The sequence below is a fragment of the Arvicanthis niloticus genome, chromosome X, assembly GCF_011762505.2.
Source record: "Arvicanthis niloticus isolate mArvNil1 chromosome X, mArvNil1.pat.X, whole genome shotgun sequence".
In the NCBI taxonomy this organism is placed as follows: Eukaryota; Metazoa; Chordata; class Mammalia; order Rodentia; family Muridae; genus Arvicanthis; species Arvicanthis niloticus.
In genome coordinates, this window is record NC_047679.1 from 52525995 (window position 1) to 52546183 (window position 20189).

Genomic DNA, 20189 nt, shown 5'->3' on the forward strand with positions numbered 1-20189 from the left:
ACATTGGTTGGCTTTTGTCTCTGCCCCATAGCACACATTAGGTATGCTAGGTGCCTTTGTTTTTACCTGTGTACAACAAATAAATGGTTAAGAATCCCTCACCTCCTGAGTTCTTTCAGATAGATGTCTGTTTTATTTTTACTTATTGACTTTATATCTCTATCAACTGCCCCCTCCCAGTTACCACTTCCCACACTCTTTCCCCTTCTCCTCTAAGGGGATGGAGGCCTTCTTGGGTATTCCCAACCCTGGAACATCCCAACCCTGGTTTCTGTGGGGCTAGGCACTTTCTATCCCACTGAGGCCAGACAAGGCAGCCCACAAAGAACAACATAGTCTACATGCATGCCCCCACTCCAGTTGTTTGGGACCCACATGAAGGTCAAGCTGCACGTTTGCTACATATGTGTGAAGAAGCCTAGGTCCATCCTGTGTATGTTCTTTGGTTGGTAGTTTAGTCTCTGAGAACCCTCAGGGCTCCAGGTTAGTTGAATCATTGGTCTTCCTGTGGAGTTCCTATCCTCTTCGAGGGTCCACAATCCTTCCCTCTATTCTTTGATAAAAGTCCCCAAGCTTCGCCCACTGTTTGGCTGTGGGTGTCTGCATCTGTTTCAGTCAGGTGCTGGGTGGAGCCTCTCAGAAGACAGCTATGCTAGGCTCCTGTCTGCAAGCATAACAGAGTATCATTAATAGTGTCAAGGGTTGGTGCTTGCCCATGGGATGGGTTTCAAGTTGGGCTGATTATTGGTTGGCCATTCCTTCAGTCTCTGCTCCATCTACAATTCCTGTATTTCTTGTAGACAGAATAAATTTTGTGTTTAAAGTTTTGTGGGTGTGTTGGTACCCCTATCACACCAGCGTTAAAAAGTGTTAAAAGTCTCCCACTATTAATGTGTAGGGTTCAATGTGAGATTTAAGCTTTAGCAATGTTTCTTTTACAAATGTGGGTGCCCTTGTGTTTAGGGGCATAGATATCCAGACTCAGATATCATCTTGGAAGTTTTTCCTTTGATGAGTATGAAGTGTCCTTCCCTGTCTCCTTTGATCAATTTTAGTTGAAAGTCTATTTTATTAGATATTAGAATAACTACTCCACCTTTCTTCTTGGGTCCCTTTGGTTGGAAAAATTTTCCAGCCCTTTACTCTGAGGTAATATCTATCTCTATGGCAGAGGTGTGTTTCTTGTATGCAGCAGAATGATGGATCCTGTTTTCACATCCACTGTTAGCCTGTGCCTTTTTACTGGGGAATTGAGTCTATTCTAGTTGAAATATTAATGATCACTGGTAATTCCCGTTATTTTGATGTTGGTGGTGTTAAGAGTGTGAGGGTGTGTATGTGTGTGCACTCACATGTGTTCTTTTGTTATTTATGTTGGTATGAAATTACTTATTTCCTGTGGGGGGGATTAGTTATGAAATATCCTGTTTTCTCCCTCTATGGTTATTGAGAGTTTGGGGGGGCAGATATAGTTGTCCAGGTAAGCATCTGTGGTTTTTAAGAGGTTGCAAGGTATCAGTCCATATCCTTCTTGCTATTGGAGTCTGTGTTGAGAAGTCAGGTGTAATACTGATAGGTTTTCCTTTTATGTCACCAGGCCAGTTTCCCGTGCTGCTTTTAATATTCTTTGTTCTGTGGCAGGAAGATTTTCTTTTCTGGTCCAGTCTAATTGGTGTTCTATAAGCTTCTTGTATGTTTATAGGCATCTCTTTCTTTAGGTTGGGAAAGTTTTCTTCTATGATTTTGTTGAGAATATTCCTGGGCCTTGAAGCCTGGACTCTTCACTTTCTTCTATTCCTATTATTCTTAGGTTAGGTCTTTTTCATGGTATCCTAGATTTCCTGGATGTTTTGTGTCAGGAATGTTTTTTAGCTTTAACATTTTCTTTGACTGAAGTATCAATTTCTTCTATTGTATCTTCTATGCCCAAGATTCTCTCTTCCATCTCCTGTACTCTGTTGGTGATGCTTGTGTCTGTTGTTCCTGTTCTCTTCCCTAGGATTTCCATCTCCAGGGTTCCCTCAGTTTGTGCTTTCTTTATTTCTTCTATTTCCACTTTCAGGTCTTCTTACACATTTTTAAAATTTACTTTATTTCTTTAATTGTATTTTCCTGTATATCTTTAAGGGATTTGTTTCCTCTTTAAAGACTTCTACCTATTTGTATTTTTCCTTTACTTTTTCAAGAGATTTATTCATTTCTTCTTTAAAGGCCCTTATCATCTTTATAAGATTGGATTTAAGGTCATGTGTTTTGTGCTTCAGTTGTTAGCACATCCCGGGCTTGCTGTAGAAGTGTAGCCGTGCTCTGAAGGTGTTATATTGCTCTGGTCTTTGTTGATTCTCTTCTTGTAGCCTTCTTTTAGGGCCTTTAGCTACCTGGATGGCTTTGGTCCCTGGATGTTCCTGTTGTAGTAGGTATTGGGATGGTAGGTATTGGAGGGTGGACTTCAATGGTCCTGGTGTGGCAGGCCTCTGATGGGCTGGCTGTGTGGTTCCTGATTAGGAGGTCTGTATGGTTCAGGATCCACAGGTTTGATGAAGGTGGATAGAGAGGTGGTGGGAGAATCTTGGTGTTTTGGTCTCTAGCTTGCAGAGACATAAATCCAATTTATATGTGATAAATCACAAACAGCCTCTCCCAATCCAGATAGCCCGCTTTCAATTTTTAAAAAAAGTATATCCATAAGTGATTATGGTGCTTTCTTCCTACTTAAAATTTTTAAAATGCTGTAGACTTACATGAGATTAAGGAGAGGCTCCTATTTCATCTAGAACACTATCCCCCTTCCCTATCTTCCTTGGGACCTGCAGGGAACTCTCAGCATATATGTAAGGCCAAGGGCCTAGCTCTCCCTCATTAGCTCTCACTTGTTCAGGCTAACTGAGACAATCCGGGGGCCCTACTCTCCTCTGCATAGAACAAGAGATTAGTTTACATCAATACAAACAGGACCTTCAGCATTGTGTAGCTTTTCTTTTAAACCCTTTCTCTTCAGCTTCTGGTGCTTCTCACCTTGATCTGTAAAACAGACAAGGTTAGAAGGGAACTAACTAGCCTCTCTTAAAGTGGAACACTTCTTACCTGGATGTGTACTACAGACAAGGTAAAAAGAAAACTGATATATTTCTAGGGATAACTCCTGTCTTGCCTCCTAGACCACTGGAGTAAGTTAAACCCTCAAATACTTCAGAAGGTAATTCAAGGCTTTTTCTCAAACTTTGAAGCTTTTCTATAAATAAATTTAAAAGAATGACTAAAATTACTTGTGCAGTTTTTAAGGTCAAAGACCAAGATGACATGGACTGGCTAAACTGCATGTCTAATCAAAGTTCATTTATCAGACTGATATAAAAGAGGTCCTCTGGGTGTTCAATACTTGGATGTCTATACTGGTTAAAATGTTAAAATAGGAAATATCTTCCACTCCAAGGTCAACTAGATCCCACGGGTCTGTGGAGCATCTTTTAAAATGTTTGTAACCATAGGGAGACATCCATTCTCTTATTCAAGGAGGCCATGGAGATCCTATCTGGTGAATTCTAACCAATGTTCACTCTACAAAAAAGAAAGTCACCAAAATTTCCTTCATGTCTCCAAGTAAAACAATGGTCAAATAAAGCCTTATTGTATGCTGACATAGGTAGACTAATTGCTTAAAAATAAAAGGACTAGAGGAGCCAGAGGTTCCATGCCATCCAAAGTGACCCCTGAGGACCAATGGTCCAGCTTTTCAACTGACCTTAACAGTTAAAAAAAAAATGTAATTTCCACAACCTGCATCACCTAAAACACCCAGCAGAAAAGAATAATCAGGATTAAAGGTATCATTATGATTCTTTAATAGTCCAAAGGTCATATTCCTCAGTCATTATTTCTCACTACTGATTCTCATAACTTCAATATGTCCCTGTACATCCTAATCCTTGGGACATTGCTGTATAATCCTATTACAAAAAAAAAAAAAAAAAAAAAAAAAAAAAAAAAAAAAGGCCCGATGAAATTTCATTTCTCCTGCAATTTGTCAATTAGATGCTGATTTTAACTGACTTCTCTTACAAAGCTCCCACGTGTTTGTTCCTTACACAGGAGTGTGATGTAACAAGCAGCTGCTGTTCGTTCAGTTACTTATCTTTCTACAGGGCTCTGGTACACAGGTCAGCAAACTGTACAATTACATTTCATTTTACTAAACAAAATATATGTTAATCATGGTATTGAGGAATTTTTCTCATTAAAATTTTCTCTAAATTTTCCCTACAAGATTATAATAAAAAACATCAACTGTCTGACTTCTGAACTTGGGCCTGCCAATAAAAGATGCTGCAAGCTCCTGAGCTAAACTAATAGCCTTACATTTTGTGATGGGCAATGGTGACCAAATAATAATAATAATTATGAGGATAAGGCTTGCTAATATCTATGACAAAACCTGTCAATAATTTTTATATCATTTTCTTCTTTGTTGTCTTCCTAGAATAATGGTGAAACTTTCCCAAATATCTTAACTATGATCTAAGCAAACATTATAGTAGTACGAACAGTCTGGCTTTTGTATGCTACAGATGCTCCTTCACTCACATGGTACACTCCAAGTTTGCACACTGTCATCACATGGCTGTCTTATGTCCGTATCTTTGCCATCTGTTAAGGTTTAATCATGCATGACCTAGTTCATAAACTTTCCTCTAAGGGACTCTAACTGCTGCTCCTTCTACATCACCCTGTTTGACAGCTTGGAAGCAATTAAAGTTGTCTGCACCCCAAAACCCCTAACAGCACTTAAGAGTGACCTCTGAGAGATAGGATTGAGGGACTAGGAGTCAGATTCTATGATAGGCACTCAGATAGGGAAAAGAGGCATTACTAGGTAATAAAAATGGGAACTTCTAAGATAGCTGACTGGGACAAAAGCCTACTGGATTAAAACAATGGCCTAGTGGGTTTTCCTCCTGCAAGTAGGGTACCCTGCTGCTGATGAACAGGCTTGTGAATGCAAGGCCAATCGATGCCACAGCTGCAAGAGAAATCAGTCATCCTGGCTTTGTTCAAAGTGATCTACCCTAACTTAGAGGGAAAAGACAGCCCTGGCTAAATGTAGTAGTAGCACACACCTTTAATCCCTGTACTCAAGAGGCAGAGGTAGGCAGATCTCTGTGAGTTCAAGATTAGCATGGTCTACAGAGAGTGTTTCAGGACAGCCAAGGCTACAACACAGTGAGACCTTCTCTCAAAATAAAAATAGGCACGGAGAAGAGACTAGAGTTTTTGGGCTCCCAAGATCCCCTGTCACCTTGCTGGGTGTGTCTTTGCTTACCTAAAATTGCTTACCAGTCATTCCCTGTTCTGCTGTTGGTCTAGCTTACATTGTCCTTGGGCTTTCATTTCACTTCACCTGTAAAGATACTGGAGGAGCCTTGAAAGAGTAGGGAGGGCTTTCTCAATAGGATATAATGCTCATCTTTTGGCAAAATTTTGTAAAACCCGCTCCTTCCCAACATTTGCCCTAGGAACTTTAATTCTACTTCACAAAGCCCCCTAATGTATTAATACAACTTCCCCCATCCCAGTGTCCAATCTTGTCACTTCTCTCCAGCTTTACTAAATGAAACCTTGCCAATCACCATTTTTGGTGACTCTCTGAACCACTTCATCCCAGATGGCCTTCCTGGCACAATACGCCTAAATGATCTTCCCATTTTGCATTTGACTGAGTCTTCTGCTGGTTCCCAGTACTGCTGAGGATGAGGAGAAATATATGATTTCCCTGCTCTGGGGAAATCCTTTCTTATATATGGCCACCACCTTCCCTATTCACAGCTAAATTGGCTGTTACCTGTTTGTTCCTAAAAGCCCCTTCACATTTTAGGTTTTCCTTGACATCAATACCTTTCAGCTGGCAAATGGGTCATCCAACTCATTCTTTCCACTCTGAGCATTCTTTCAAGACTTAGACTGGGAACAGTAGGAGTGAGGGCTTCTTTACATCAGTTATCCTCTCTGTCTAACCAGCTCTCAGAAAGCCTTACAGAAATTTCAGAATAGCTTGACACCATTAGGCATCAACTAGATTCTTTGTCCAAGGTAATACTCCAAAACTGAAGATGGCTAGATCTCCTGATTGCTATCAAAGGAGCAAACTCCGTCTTCCTCCACACACAGTGCTGCTTCTGAACCAACAAATCTAGGCTAGTTCGAGATAGTGTTCAAAGACTCAGGGACTAGGCTCAGAAAATTCAACAAGCTCCTCTCCTCCTGGCTTCCCACCCCTAACCTCCGACCTCCACCCCCTTACTGGCCCCTATGCTTTACCCTATCTTTTTAACATTTTACAGAAGTTCTTCCTGGATCAAATCACTGCCATTACTCACACAAAATAAAATAAAAATGCTTCTTCTGTAGTCACTCCAGACTCCAAACTCCAAACTCCAAAACAATACCCAATCCACCAGCAAGAAGTAGCCAGACAGAAAATTATGCCCTCTGATCTTTGTATGTACAGGGTCTGGAATAAAGAAAATCCTCTCTCCAAAAATATGGCCATAAAAACAGGCTAAAGCTCTCAAGAGATTTGCCCCATGAAGTTGGAGAAAGCAGCCAACCCCCATTGCCTGCCCTGGAGCTTGGAGGTTACAAACCCAAACAATCTGACTTTTCCCCACCCTGCAGTTTCAAAATTCAGTTTATACCAAAAGCAGCTTCTGGGCTTGGCAAAGGCAGGTCCTCCCTGCTTACCACTCTCAACTATAAAATCTGATTCTCAGAAGCTGCATGGTGGGCACACTCTCCCATTCCCAGGAGGTTTGGTGGGTGCCAACCTCTTACACTAATAAAAATGTACTGACTGTTTGAGGACAAACTGAGTCTTTAGCCTTTCATTTCTCTCTGCTGGCTTGTTTCTTACCATATCTTTTGCAAATATACAACTAAAGGCTTGAGTATTGTTTATTCAAGGAAAAAATGGAATCTCCTTTGTGGTACACACAAAATGTATCCTAAGAAATGTATCATCTTCCCATTTTGCAGCAATGCTGGAAACAACAGCATCACAGCTGCAATAACTGTGTAACCAATGGCTCAGAAGCCACTGAAGTGGGGAGCAAAATAGGCCTAGAGGTTTGAAAGTCCTAACTCTAAGACATTTTCTCTATTTATCCAGTTTGATGGATCCTGAGAGCTTCGTTGCCTGACTTGAAGCTAATTCTGCCTAAAAGACAGTATGAATAGTGCCAAAAACCAATCAGCCACAATTATCTTAAATTGTAGTAGCATGAAACAGCTTAGCAAATTGGTTTAGTAAGAATGCGATCAAAATATTTGGTTAAAAAATGAAGAATAACAGAGTAGAAAATTGCATGTTCACAGGTTGCTTTGAAAAGCTCCAAGCCATTAGAAATATAGAAAGATATTTTTGCATTCATACAGACACATGCCTTGAGATGTGTGAATACCCAAGATAGACTTGAGACCCTGACCATCCATGACTGACTAACCATGCACAAGCCAAAAGAACAGCATATGGTAAGCTAACATCAAATTAAACTGTCTGGCTGAACACGAAAGACATATCCAAGAACACATATGCCATGCTGCAGCAAACATCAGGAAATACATTAGTTCAAATTATTTAATGAAATTGATGCCCAAGCACTAGATAGCCAGTGAACTAACCTCCCAATGACTTCAGTAGGTTCACAAAATACCCACTTTACATAATTTCTAAATCTAAAATGTCAATAAATAAGCAAACAGTGAATGCTAAACAGCAAACTCTGGAGAGTAAGAAATGATTTAACTTTACAAACAGACAAATTTGATTATCTTGAAATACTTTCAAAAGATTTTCATTTTATACATATGAATATTTTTCCTGCATATATGTCTATACACCATGTGAGATGTCTGTTGAGGATTAGGTATCAGATCTCCTAGAAAGGTAGTCATAGTTGATTGTGAGCTGGCATATTGGTAATAAGAACTGAACCCAGGTCCTCTAGAAGAGAAACAAGAGCATATCTTAAACACAAGCATATCTTTCTAACCCCTGTACACTTAATTATACTTTGTAAAATATGTCTTGTGTACATACACGCACATCAAAGGACAACATTCCAGAGTCACTTCTCTCCCTTCTAACCATATCAGTTCTGGGAGATCAAACCCTGGTTGTCATATGCCATTACTTGCAAAGCCAATTCATAGGCCCAATGTTCAGGTCTTAACACAACACTATGAGAGAGACACAGAAAACAATAGTTCATGTTCAAAACCAGTATGTATTTAATGCAAATTGCCCCTGAAATATACCATAAAATTAATAACAAAATGGGAGGTGGTGTCAAAACAATTTTTTACACAAAACCATGCCTGTCATTCCATCATTTGGGAGGTACTGGGGTGAAGAATTTGTAATTTAATGCTAACCTTGGCTACATAGCCAGTCAAGAACAGCCTGGGCCACATGAGATCCTGTCTTTTAAAAAGTAAACAAAACGGGAGAGAAACTATGGCTCAGTGATTAAAGGTACTTACTTGCTGGATCTTCTCTGCACCACTGCAAATTCCCCAGTCTTACCTTGCCCACCCCCACCCTGTGGCAGGCCATGTGCAGGAATCTGTTCTCCCTTTTTGCCTCTATTCCCTTGGAACTGTGCAGAACTCTCTAGGATGCAGACTTCCTTCCACACCCCATCACTGTGTGTCACCCAGATAAACTCTCTACTTGGGACTTCTGACACTGCCAACCTGAAGTTACTATAGTAGACCCTGAGAAATGCAATATAGCTGAAGCACAAGACAAAGAATTCACAATAGCTACTATGAATATATTCAATGACTTTAAAGAAGATATGAATAAATCCATAAAGGAACGCTGTGAAAATACAAACAAGCAGTGGAACGAAATGATGAAACCAGTTCAAGACAACAAAGTAGAAACAGAAACACTAAAGAAAACACCAGCTGATGTAAAACTGGGAATGAAAACTTCAGGAAGTCAAACAAAACCTCAAAGGTAAGTCTCACCAACAGAAAATCTCAGGCACTAAAGATGATAAAAAGAAATATATATCTCTGTCAGAGAAAATAGTAAATCTAAACAAATTCAGGAACAAAACATCAGGAAATCTGGGACTCTATGAAAAGATGAAATCTACAAATATAATGGAAAGAGAGGAAGGAGAAGAAACCCACTTTAGAATTATGGAAAATGTTAACACCACCACTCCCCCCCAAAAAAGCAAAAGAAAAATTCACAAACCTAAAGTAAAAGACACATACCAGGGGAGGCCACATCCTTTCAGAGGCAAAGGGGAGGAGGGACTCTGTGAGGAGACCAGGAGGTAGGGCAGTGTTTGTGATGTATAGAAAAACAACAACAAAACAGACATTTGAAAGCAGGATCCATCCTTCTGTTGCATCCAAATAACACACTTTACATCACCACAGGGTAAAAGGATGGAAAAAGATACGCCAAACAAATGGACCCCCAAAAGTAAGCCAAAGTAGCCATTTTTATTATCTGACAAAATATACTTCAAACCAAAACTAAGCAGAAGAGACAGGGAAGGATACTACAAACTCAACAAAAAAAAATCTACCAAGAGGACATTGCAATTTTTAACATTTATGCACTAAACACAAGGGCACCCAAATTCGTAAAAGAAATACGTCTGCATCTTAAATCATATATTGGCTCTCATACACTGATACTGGGTGACTTCGATACCCCACTCTCACCAATTCAGGCCATCTAGATAAAAACTAGAGAAATGTTTCAGCTAACTGATATTGTAAACCAACTGGACTTTATAGATATTTTCAAAGCATTTCACCCAAACACAAAAGAATATATCTTCTCAGCATCTCATGGAACTTTCTACAAAACTGATTATATTGCTCACAAAGCAAGGGTCAACAGATATTTAAAAAATGAAATAATATCCTATATCCTATACTGACCACCATAAATTAAAGCTAAATACCAACAGAAACAGAAACTTTACGGATTTGTGGAAACTGAACAATGCTCTACAGAATGAAAAATCTGTCAAGATACACATTAATAAAAGTTAAGTTTTTTTTTAAGCATTGAATGAAAATGAAAACACAACATAACCAAACTTCTAAGACACAATGAATATGGTTCCAAGAGGCAAGTTCACAGCACTGTGAGCCTTCATAAAATAACTGGAGAGATCTCACATGAGCAACTTAAATGGCACACCTGAAAGCTGTAGAAGAAAAAGAATAAACAACATCCAAAAGGAGTTGATAGCAAGAAATAATCAAGACTCATGGCTAAGATAAAATATAAACAAAAATGATACAAAGAATCAATGAAACTGAAGAGTTGGTTCTTTGAGAAAACCAGGAAGATTGATAACCCCTTGGCCAAATTAGTTAAAGATCCAAATTAATAAAATTAGAGATGAAAGGAAGACAGATAATCTGTATCCCACCAAACTGGAAAAACTAGGAAAAGCAGATACATTTCTGGGTGTATACCATCTACCAAAGTAAAATCAGGATCAGACAATCAATTTATACAGACCTAAAGCCCCTACTGAAATAGAAGAAATAATTAAAGTCCCTCAACACCCCCCCAAAAAAGCACAGGGCCCAATGGATTCAGTACAGAATTTTAACAGACTTTCAAAGAATTAACAGCAATATTCTTCAAATTATTCCATAAAATAAAAACAGAAGGAAGGCAGCCTAATTCTAAGAGACCATAATTATCCTGATATCTAAACCAAACAATGTTCAAAAAAAGAAAGAATACAGACCAATTTCCCTTATGAGCATAGATGAGAAATTTCTCAATAAAACTACTTCTAATCCAAGAACATATCAAAAAAATGATTCAACATGATTAAGTAGGTTTCACCCCAAAGATGTAGAGATGGTTCAACATACAAAAATCAATAAATATAATTCACTATATAAACAAACTGAAAGATAAACAAACTGAAAGATTAAAAACCACATGATCATTTCATGGATGCTGAAAAGACCTTTGAAAAGCATCCAACACCCCTTCAGGGTAAAAGAGACTAGGGATACAAAGGATATACCTCACCAGAAGAAAAGCAGTTTACAAGCCCATAGACAACTGGGCTTAATATTAACTTAAATGGACAGAAACTCAATGCATTTCCACTAAAATCATGAAGGAGAAAATGTTGTCCACCCTTCCATCCCTATTCAATATATTAATTAAAGTCTAGCTAGAGCAATAAGACAACTGAAGTAGATCAAGGGGATATAAATGGGAAAGGAAGAAGTCAAAGTATCTTTACTTGCAAAGTATCTTTTACTTGATAAAACAGTATACATAAAGGACTCTAGAAATTCTACCAAGAAACTGATAACAGGTGATAAATGCTTTCAGCAAAGTAGCGGAATAGAAATTTAACACACAAAAATGAGTAGCCTTCCTATATACAAGTGACAAGCTGATAATGGAAGAAATCAGGGAAACAAAACCTCTCATAATAGCCTCAAAAAGTATCTTGGAGTAACTCTAATCAAGCAAGTGAAAGCTTCTTTATGGCAAAAGCCAGCATCATTCATACACAGTGGCCACAGTGGCAGGTTAGAGAATAGAAAAACATATATACCAACTACATATCTGATGAAGGCTAATATCTAAAATGTATAAAGAACTCAAACTAGACATCAAAAAAAATCATCCAATTAAAAATGGGATACAGCCCTAAATAGAGAATTCTGAAAAGATGAAAAGCAAATAGCTGAGAGGCAGTTAAATAATTGCTAATGTCCTTAGTCATTAAGTAGACACAAATCAAAACTACTTTGAGATATCATCTTTCATAGGTCAGAATAGTCAAGATCCATAAAACAAATGACAGCTCATACTGGCAAGGTTGTGGAGTAAGGGAAACACGATCCATTGCTGGTAGGAGTTCGAATTTATACAACCACTGAGGAAATCAGTGTGGTGGTTCCTTAAGCTGGGAATAGATCTACCTCAAGATCCAGCTCTACAACTCTTGAGCACATAGCCAAGGGGGCTCTAACCTAACAAGAGACACTTCTTGAACCATGTTCATTGCTGCTCTATTTATTCATAATAGCCAGAAACCGGAAACAACATATATTTTACACAACAGAAGAATGCTTAAAGAAGATGTGGTACATTCACACAATGAAACATCACTTGAATGCTTAAAAGAAAAAAAACACAAAATCATGAAATTTGCGGGTAAATGGATAAAGCTTGAAGAAGAAAAAACATCCTGAGTGAGACACACCCCCCCCAAGGACAAATAAGGTATGCATTCACTAATATGTGAATGTTAGTTTTTAAGTCATCAATAAGCAGGCCACACTCAACATAGCCACCAAGGTTTGGTACACAGTGATTTGGGGGAGGGGCAGATTTATATAAGAATGGTAAATAGAATAGATAGTTACGGATGGACACTAGGGGGGACTAGAACAGAAGAATTCAATGGGAGGGGGAGGAAAGAGGTATATAAGGGAGGGAATATGATAAGGGACTGCTAAAACTAAGGTCCACTTGATGGGTCACTAGAAACCTAATTCAGTAAAAAGCTTCTTAAAATACACACACACACACACACACACACACACACAGTGTTAGAGTTTTACTGCTGGGAATAGACACCGTGACCAAGGCAACTCTTGTAAGGACAACATTTACTTGGGGCTGGCTTACAGGTTCAGAGTTTCAGTCCATTATCATCAAGGCGGGAACATGGCAGCATCCAGGCAGGCATGGTGCAGGAGGAGCTTAGAGTTTTACATCTTTATCGGAAGGCTGCCAGAAGATGACTAGTTTCCTGGCAGCTAGGATGAGAGTATTAAAGCTCATACCCACAGTGACACACCTACTCCAACAAGGCCACACCTCCTAATAGTGCCAAGCCCTAGGCCAATCATATACAAACCATCACACATACATACATGAAAGAACTCAAAATGGAATAACAAAATAACAGGGGAGACAAAGCCCCAACTAGACATCAGTTGCCATCAAATGAAAACTCCAGTTCTGGGAACGGGTTATATCTAATCCAGTTGTTGGCCAAAGAGGCTCCATGGAAATCCCCAAACAACCCACGAACTGATGTTAAAAGGCCCGTTGCTGAAGATCACACCTATACAATTCACTGAACACAGAGAAATTGAACTTGTGCCTACATGTGGCCTTCACTTTTACTGAATAGTGTTCAGGGTACTTTAAGGTACTCTACCAAAGAAGAAAGATAAACAACCATGCTACAAGTGGCATAAAGCTTGTGGGAGTAACCAACCACTATCTGATTGGATTTAAAGACAACTCTATGAAATGGAACCCAGACTTAATACTACTTGGATGGCCAAGAACATAGTCCTCTACTCACAGGTATCTTGCTCAGCCATCATCAAAGAAGCTTCCTCCCACAGTAGATAGGACCAAATTCAGAGACCCACACCTGAACAATATGCAGAGTGAGAGACCCTGAAACATCTATTCCTCAATGGGATATCTATAGCTAGTCTTTGCTACTGTGTAGGTTCTTCTTTTTCCAACTCTATCCCCCTAACATTAGATAAGAGGAAAACAAGGATAGAGGGGAGAGAAGAATTAGGAAAATCCCTGAATCTAATTGCTTTCCTTTCTTCTGTGAGCACGGCTACTAGCCAACTGCAACTAACCTCCCTAAACAACCACCAATTCCACCTCTCGGGGGCCCTAGCATTTACGTGCCCTCTGAAAAGTTCCCCGAATTCCAAATGTCATGCCATTATAGAAATTATCTGCAGGTGGCAAAACCATGCTTCAGCTAGAGGATGAGGTAAATCATGGTCAGCTGCTATGGACAGACTGAAGCAGCCCCACATCCCTACACCTGAGATTAAAACAAAAGCATAGTCTTACAATATTTCTGTTTTTTTTTTTTAAAAAGAAACCAAAATTCCAGCATTCTCAAAAATGTCACTAAAGATAACTTCATCAAATCTTTCCCCTCTGGGATTAGGGAACTTTGTAATAGGGAAGACAAGAAAAGAAAGGCTTTCTAGACACAACAGAGCTGACACACAAGTTCCTCGTGAAGACTATTGCAGCATGCACAGGACCTGCTTAGGTATAAGCCCCATAGGGTCCCCAGCTGAGAGGGGAAGTGGAAACAAGGACCCCCACCCCACCCCATCCATCCCTAACCCAGAAACTATCTCTGATTGGTAACTCCTTGGCTACAGAGACAACACTAAGGCCAGATTCCATACCCAGCAGTAGATGGCCAACATAAAATAAACACAGTAGGACTGTTGTAAGGTTCTTTATCTCATAATGCTATGAGTACACTTTTTTATGTCACAGGTCTTCTGCTTATTATGCTATGGTTTCATATTTTGTGGGTTTTATGGGATTTCTGTGTGCAAATGCATGTATCTCTTCATCTGTGTGTGTTTCTTGTGCTTTTTTCTTTGGCTCTTTTTCTCTGCTTGTTTGTTTGTTTTGGTCAACACTGTTTTGTTGTTGTTGCTTTTTTTCTAACGAGAGAGGTGTGGATCTAGGTGAGAAAGGGAGGATCTGGATGGAGTTGGGGAAGATGGTGATCAGAATATATTTATAAAAACAATCTATTTTAAATAAATAAAGCATATTGGAAAAAGAAAAATATCACTAGCATCAACTCTTAAAATAAAGAGCTTACTACTCTTGTTGAGTAGCTGGTGTTGGTTCCTAGCACACGTGGCAGCTCATACCACCTGTGACTCCCATCCTAGGAGATCTGAAACCCTCTTCTGGCCTCTCTTAAGCTACTGCTTAAAGTGGTGAACATAAACGCACACAGGCAAACACGCACACACATAAAGAATACGAGTAAATTTATTTAAAAGCAAACAAAAGAGACAAAACTGTGACTAGAGACAGCAAAATTTATAACATAAAAAATCTGTCAGGAATGCAAACACTGACCACATAGCATTGAAACAAAAACCAGATAGCAATTTAGGAATAAACAAATCAACAAAATCTAGGTAGTGTGGCACATTTAAAATAGATAAAACCACCAGGTAAAACATTGAAAAATAAATGTAAGACATTAAAAACCCTGTATACATGGTAGATATAACATACATCTAAGTAAGTAAGTATAGTTTTTTCAAGTTCACAAGGAAATCTCCCAGGAGAGAGATAATCCAGTAGGCCAATAAATAAAGCTTGGATAAATTTAACAGAATTGAAATCCTCTGAAGTAAAATCTCTGACCCTAAAAGAATATAAAATATAAAACACCTGAAAAATAACATAAGGGGAACCTGAAAGGGCTTCATGTATAGTAATGATATTTTACACACTACATCAAAAAATAATACGTTAAAGAAATTGTTGATAAGATGAGCTATTACTTTTAAAGCTTCTATTCTGTGAAAGACAATGTCAAGATACTGACAAGCCATAGACTAGAAGAAAATATTTGCAAAAGATATAGCTGATTTTAAAAAAAAGGACTTATCCAAAACACACATAGAAATCTTAAAAATTAGCAACAAGGAAGCAACCTAACTAAAAACAATATTAAGATTATCTAGGATCAGACTCATCCATTATATGCTGGTAGGAATATGGAAAATTAGAACTTCTGTTGCTGGTGGCAATGAAAAATGGTGTAGCCAGTTGGGAAGACAAATTAAAACTAAACAATAACCTGGCATGGTAGGCCAAACCTACAATCCCAGCTGTTGGGAGGCTGAGGCTAGAAGATTTTCAATTTGAGGCCATCCCAAGCTACATAGTGGTTCTGGATCAGTGTGCTCTACATAGTAAGACCTTATCTGAAAATAATAATATTTTAAATCTACCTAAATATAAAAAAACATAGTGATCAAGGCCCTTGCTATGTCACCACATTAAAAATATATCACTAGTGGTCATGTTGTTGGCACATATACTAAAGTTGAAATGATACAGAAATTGTTAGCATGGTCACTGCCCAAGGATGACAGGCACGTCTGTAAAGCAGTTACAGTTTTGCAAAATCCATGTGATGCATAAGTGAATATCTTATTTTGTATTTTTAATGTTTTAAACTATTTTTTAGTTAAAATTTTCTAGGCAACAAAAACAGTCAAAATTCATAAAATATGCCCACACAAAAATCTGCTCCAAGACATTTATATAACATTGTTACTCGTGAGTTATAAAAATTGGAGGCAACAAAATTTCTTCAATGTGTAGGTAAGTAAATAAATGTGGTACCTATGGACAGAGAACCATGAGTAAAAGAGATGAACTTTTTTAGTCACTGTTTTTCTTGAGTAGAGAAATGGTTGTGTTTCTTTTCGCTATCAGATGTGTTCCCTCACTATCAGTTGCTCAAATATATATGGAAGAAAGGAAAGTGGATTATGAATAAGAATCATTGACAAAAGGAAAAACAGGAAACAGAAGCCAGACTAGCCCCCAAGGAAAGGCTAGAACAGCCAGGTTATATTCTATGAACCCGAAGTACCTCCTTGTTGAGCAGAATACCTGTAGTCTGTAGCCCCAGAGGAGAGGCAATTTAGCTGTGGGCAATAGGACCTTCCACAAGAGCACCAGAAAGCCTGTAAGTCTTCAGGTGAGTCAATATCTGCCTTTTCCTAAAGGCACTCTTTTTCTAAGACCACCAAATCCAAAAACTAGTTTTCAAATGCTTACTAGAAGCTCAGGAAAAGTGTTCCACTTCTCCGTGGCAAAGACAGAGGACTCCACTCCTGCAAGCGCGCAGATATCCATTCCTAGGTGTTCAGTTAAGAAAGTGAAGCAGGTGGCTGACTTTCAGACTAAGGACCCCAAAAACCTCAGTAGAGATGAGCAGGGTCATTGGAACATGCCAACACAGAAAGTAGATGCAGAGGCACTCAATGGGGTTTAACTGGCCCTCAGAGAAAAAGCTGAGACGTGTAGAAATCCACAAATAAACCCACAAGCCTCTGGCCTAGAGACTGTAGCTATGGCAACATGCTTAGCTGTTGCCAGAAAGACCAAGTCTTTGTGTGACCTGATGACCACAGCCATGGACAAGTCCATCAACACAAAAAGCCAGTCGAAGTCTGGGACCACATCCATGTCCACATGATCAGTCATTGACAAAAAGAGCCTGTCTTCAGCAGGCCTAATGACCACAGCAATGAGTACACATGTGGCCATTGCCAAAAAAAGTCAGTCCTCATCTGGCCTGGTGACCAAAGCCATAGCCACATACTTGGCCATTGACAGAAAATGTCCCACAGCCATGGTCACACAATCAGCCACAACTAGAAAAAATGAATTTCCATCAAGCCTAGTACTTGCCAAAAATGCCCAGTCTTTATCTGGCGGTGACCACAGTCATGGCAACCAGAAAGAGTCGATTGCTATCTGGTAAAATAACTACCCCCATTGCCACGAACTTGGTGCCTGCTTCCCCCACCCCCAAAAAAGAGTATCTGTCTGGTCCATTGATAGCTGCTACCAGCAGAAGTCAATCTTCATTTTTCTCTGGGACCAGAGATTTGGACACACCTTTAACTGTTGCTATTACAGGACAATCTCTATCTGTGGATACAACGAACATGAAACAAGCAGTTACAGAAACATGGAGATGCTAGTCACAGAAGAAATGGCTGAGAAAAGGCAATCTACTTGCAAGAAAGTGTCTCCTGAAAAAGCAGCAACGTTTCAGTATAAGGCTGACACAGAACTCCTCCGGATTCAAAGATATTGTGGTAAGCAAGCAAGACGGCTTCACCCACAACTTTTTATCCACCAAATCATCAGGAAATAACTCACTTAACCCAGAAGTGATGAAAAGAAGTTCAGATTGCTCTGGCCAAGGCTGCTGCTGCTGACAGCAAGCTGGTACTGCTCAGTGCCACTGGCAGTGTCTTCTGTTTCGGCCTTGACTTTGCTCATGTCATACACTGTCTCACAGGGAACAAGGAAAAAGAAAGCACTAAGATGGCAGGAGCAGTCAAAAAATTTGTGAATACTTTCATTCAGCTTAAAGAAGCCTATTATTGCAGCAGTCAATGGCCCAGCCATCGGACTGGGAGCATCTGTATGACCTCTTTGTGATACTCTTTGAGCTAATGAAAACACCCTAGACCACCTTTGGACAGAGTCCAGATGGCTGTTCCAGTTTTCCATTTCCCAAGATTACAGGAGAAGCTTCTGCAAATAAAATGTTACTCAGTGGGCAGAAGCTAACAGCACAGGATGCTTGTGACAAGGGCCTGGTCTCCCAGGTATTTTGGCCACAGACCTTCAACCAAGAAGTCATGATTAGAATCAAGGAGCTCACCTCCTGTAATACAGTTGTCCTGGAAGAGTCAAAAGCTTTACTGCACTTTAATAGCAAGTTGGAGTTGGATCAGGTCAATGAGAGGGAATGCACAGTGCTGAAGACTATTTGGGGCTCTGCAGAGGGGATAAATGCCATGTTAAAATACTTGCAGAAGAAAATCAAGTATTGATTGGACTGCCACCGGCAGCCCTGGAACTGGTTTAAACCCTATGATACCCCTTGCTCCTAGTTATAAATACTTACTCTTAAATCCTGAAACAAGTTTACCTGTAGCTCATGCATAGAACTAGGACTGGAACACCCAACCTATTACACCAAAGAGTTTTAAAGAACTGTGACTTTAAAAATAACTAACTGCAAAGTACCTTTAATCAAACACCCTTATCTTACATCCATATATACAAAATATGAAATAGTAATGAACACTTGTTTTACTAGGACTATGTTTAAAATATATATAAATTTATTTTTAAACTATATAAAAAGTCTGAAATGTTTTTTTTTTCATTTCTTTTCCTTTGGACATGAAATTTGTTTTTGTATTTTCCTTCCAGAATAAAGAATCTAAAGGATATTAGCCAGATCACATCCCTTTCTAAATAGACATCCATAAAGATCTGAGGCATTTATTTTGTCTCCAGGAAGAGAGGTTTTTAAAAAAAAAAAACCCTAAGAATGGGAAATTCTAAAACAATAAAAAGGAGAATAAAAGCTTTTAGGAAGAAATATTTCTGGTGAAAAATCTCAACATGTACTTAGGGTTCATGTCAAAATATCAACTGGTTCTTTCTTTGTTATGTATGTCCAGTTAACTTGACAAGACTTCTGTCTCTGGAAGAAAGTTTAAGCTGTACTATCAGTGCATAACTGTGTAGCTTAAATACGAACAGCAAAGTTAAAAGTTAGTCCTAGTGTGTTTTAAATATGTCCCACCCTTTGAAAATTTAACTGCTTCTTGTTGCTGGGTGAAAAGTATTCCTTTATACAAATCTTGGTTTGCCATTCATTTACAAATGGGGTTGGTGTATTGCACCAATAAAAATTTAAGTTTATAGGATATAATTTTAGGTTCACTAAGGGTATATTTTATTCAATAAGGTAAAAATTATTTTTGTATACTACTTTTTTCTTTTTTGTTTCTTTTTTCATTTTTATTGGTTATTTTATTGACATTTCAAATGTTATCCCCTTCCCAGTTTCCCCTCCCCACTGCCTCTATGAGAGTGCTCCCCCAACCACTCCTGCCTCAGTGTCTTAGCATTCCCATACCTTGGGTCATCGAGCCTCCACAGGACCAATGGGCTCCCCTCTGCATACTATTAACTTCAGTGAAAATATTACATTATATACAGCTTTGACTTGTAACATACAGATAAGATTGGTGTATTGCACCAAAAAATCTTTACATTTGCCGGGCAGTGGTGGCACATGCCTTTAATCAATCCCAGCACTTGGGAGGCAGAGGCAGGCGGATTTCTGAGTTCGAGGCCAGCCTGGTCTACAGAGTGAGTTCCAGGACAGCCAGGGCTACACAGAGAAACCTTGTCTCAAAAAACAAAAAACAACAAAAAATCTTTACATTTATAAAGTATAACTTCAGATTCACTTAAATTTTATTTTATAAGGTAAAATTCTTTTTGCATACTATTATAGAACTTTTAAAATTACTTTGTATTTGACATTTAATATTCTCAGTATTAGCTGTAATATCAACTATAAACTAAGTATTGTACTATGTCTTAAAAGTTCCCTGTGAAAATAGACAGGTTCATTCCTTTCAGAAATGGAGACTGATTTTCCTAACTATGGAAAATGACTGTTAGGCATGTGATAATGCTTAACTTTTTAATTTACTGACAAGCCTCATCTTTTAGCAATCCT

The 20189-nt window shown here is 38.8% G+C and overlaps 1 protein-coding gene, 1 non-coding gene and 1 pseudogene across 4 annotated transcripts in view; 2 read left to right on the forward strand and 1 right to left on the reverse strand.

The window, feature by feature from the left end:
* Nucleotides 1-20189, reverse strand: part of Ophn1 (oligophrenin 1) — a 308721-nt gene that overhangs the window by 208025 nt on the left and 80507 nt on the right. The gene's annotated exons all lie outside the window — the stretch shown is intronic.
* Nucleotides 8820-18477, forward strand: LOC117694215 (chromodomain Y-like protein pseudogene; annotated as a pseudogene).
* Nucleotides 15909-16015, forward strand: LOC117695555 (U6 spliceosomal RNA). Its single transcript, XR_004604619.1, has one exon. It is a non-coding gene; the product is annotated as a U6 spliceosomal RNA (small nuclear RNA).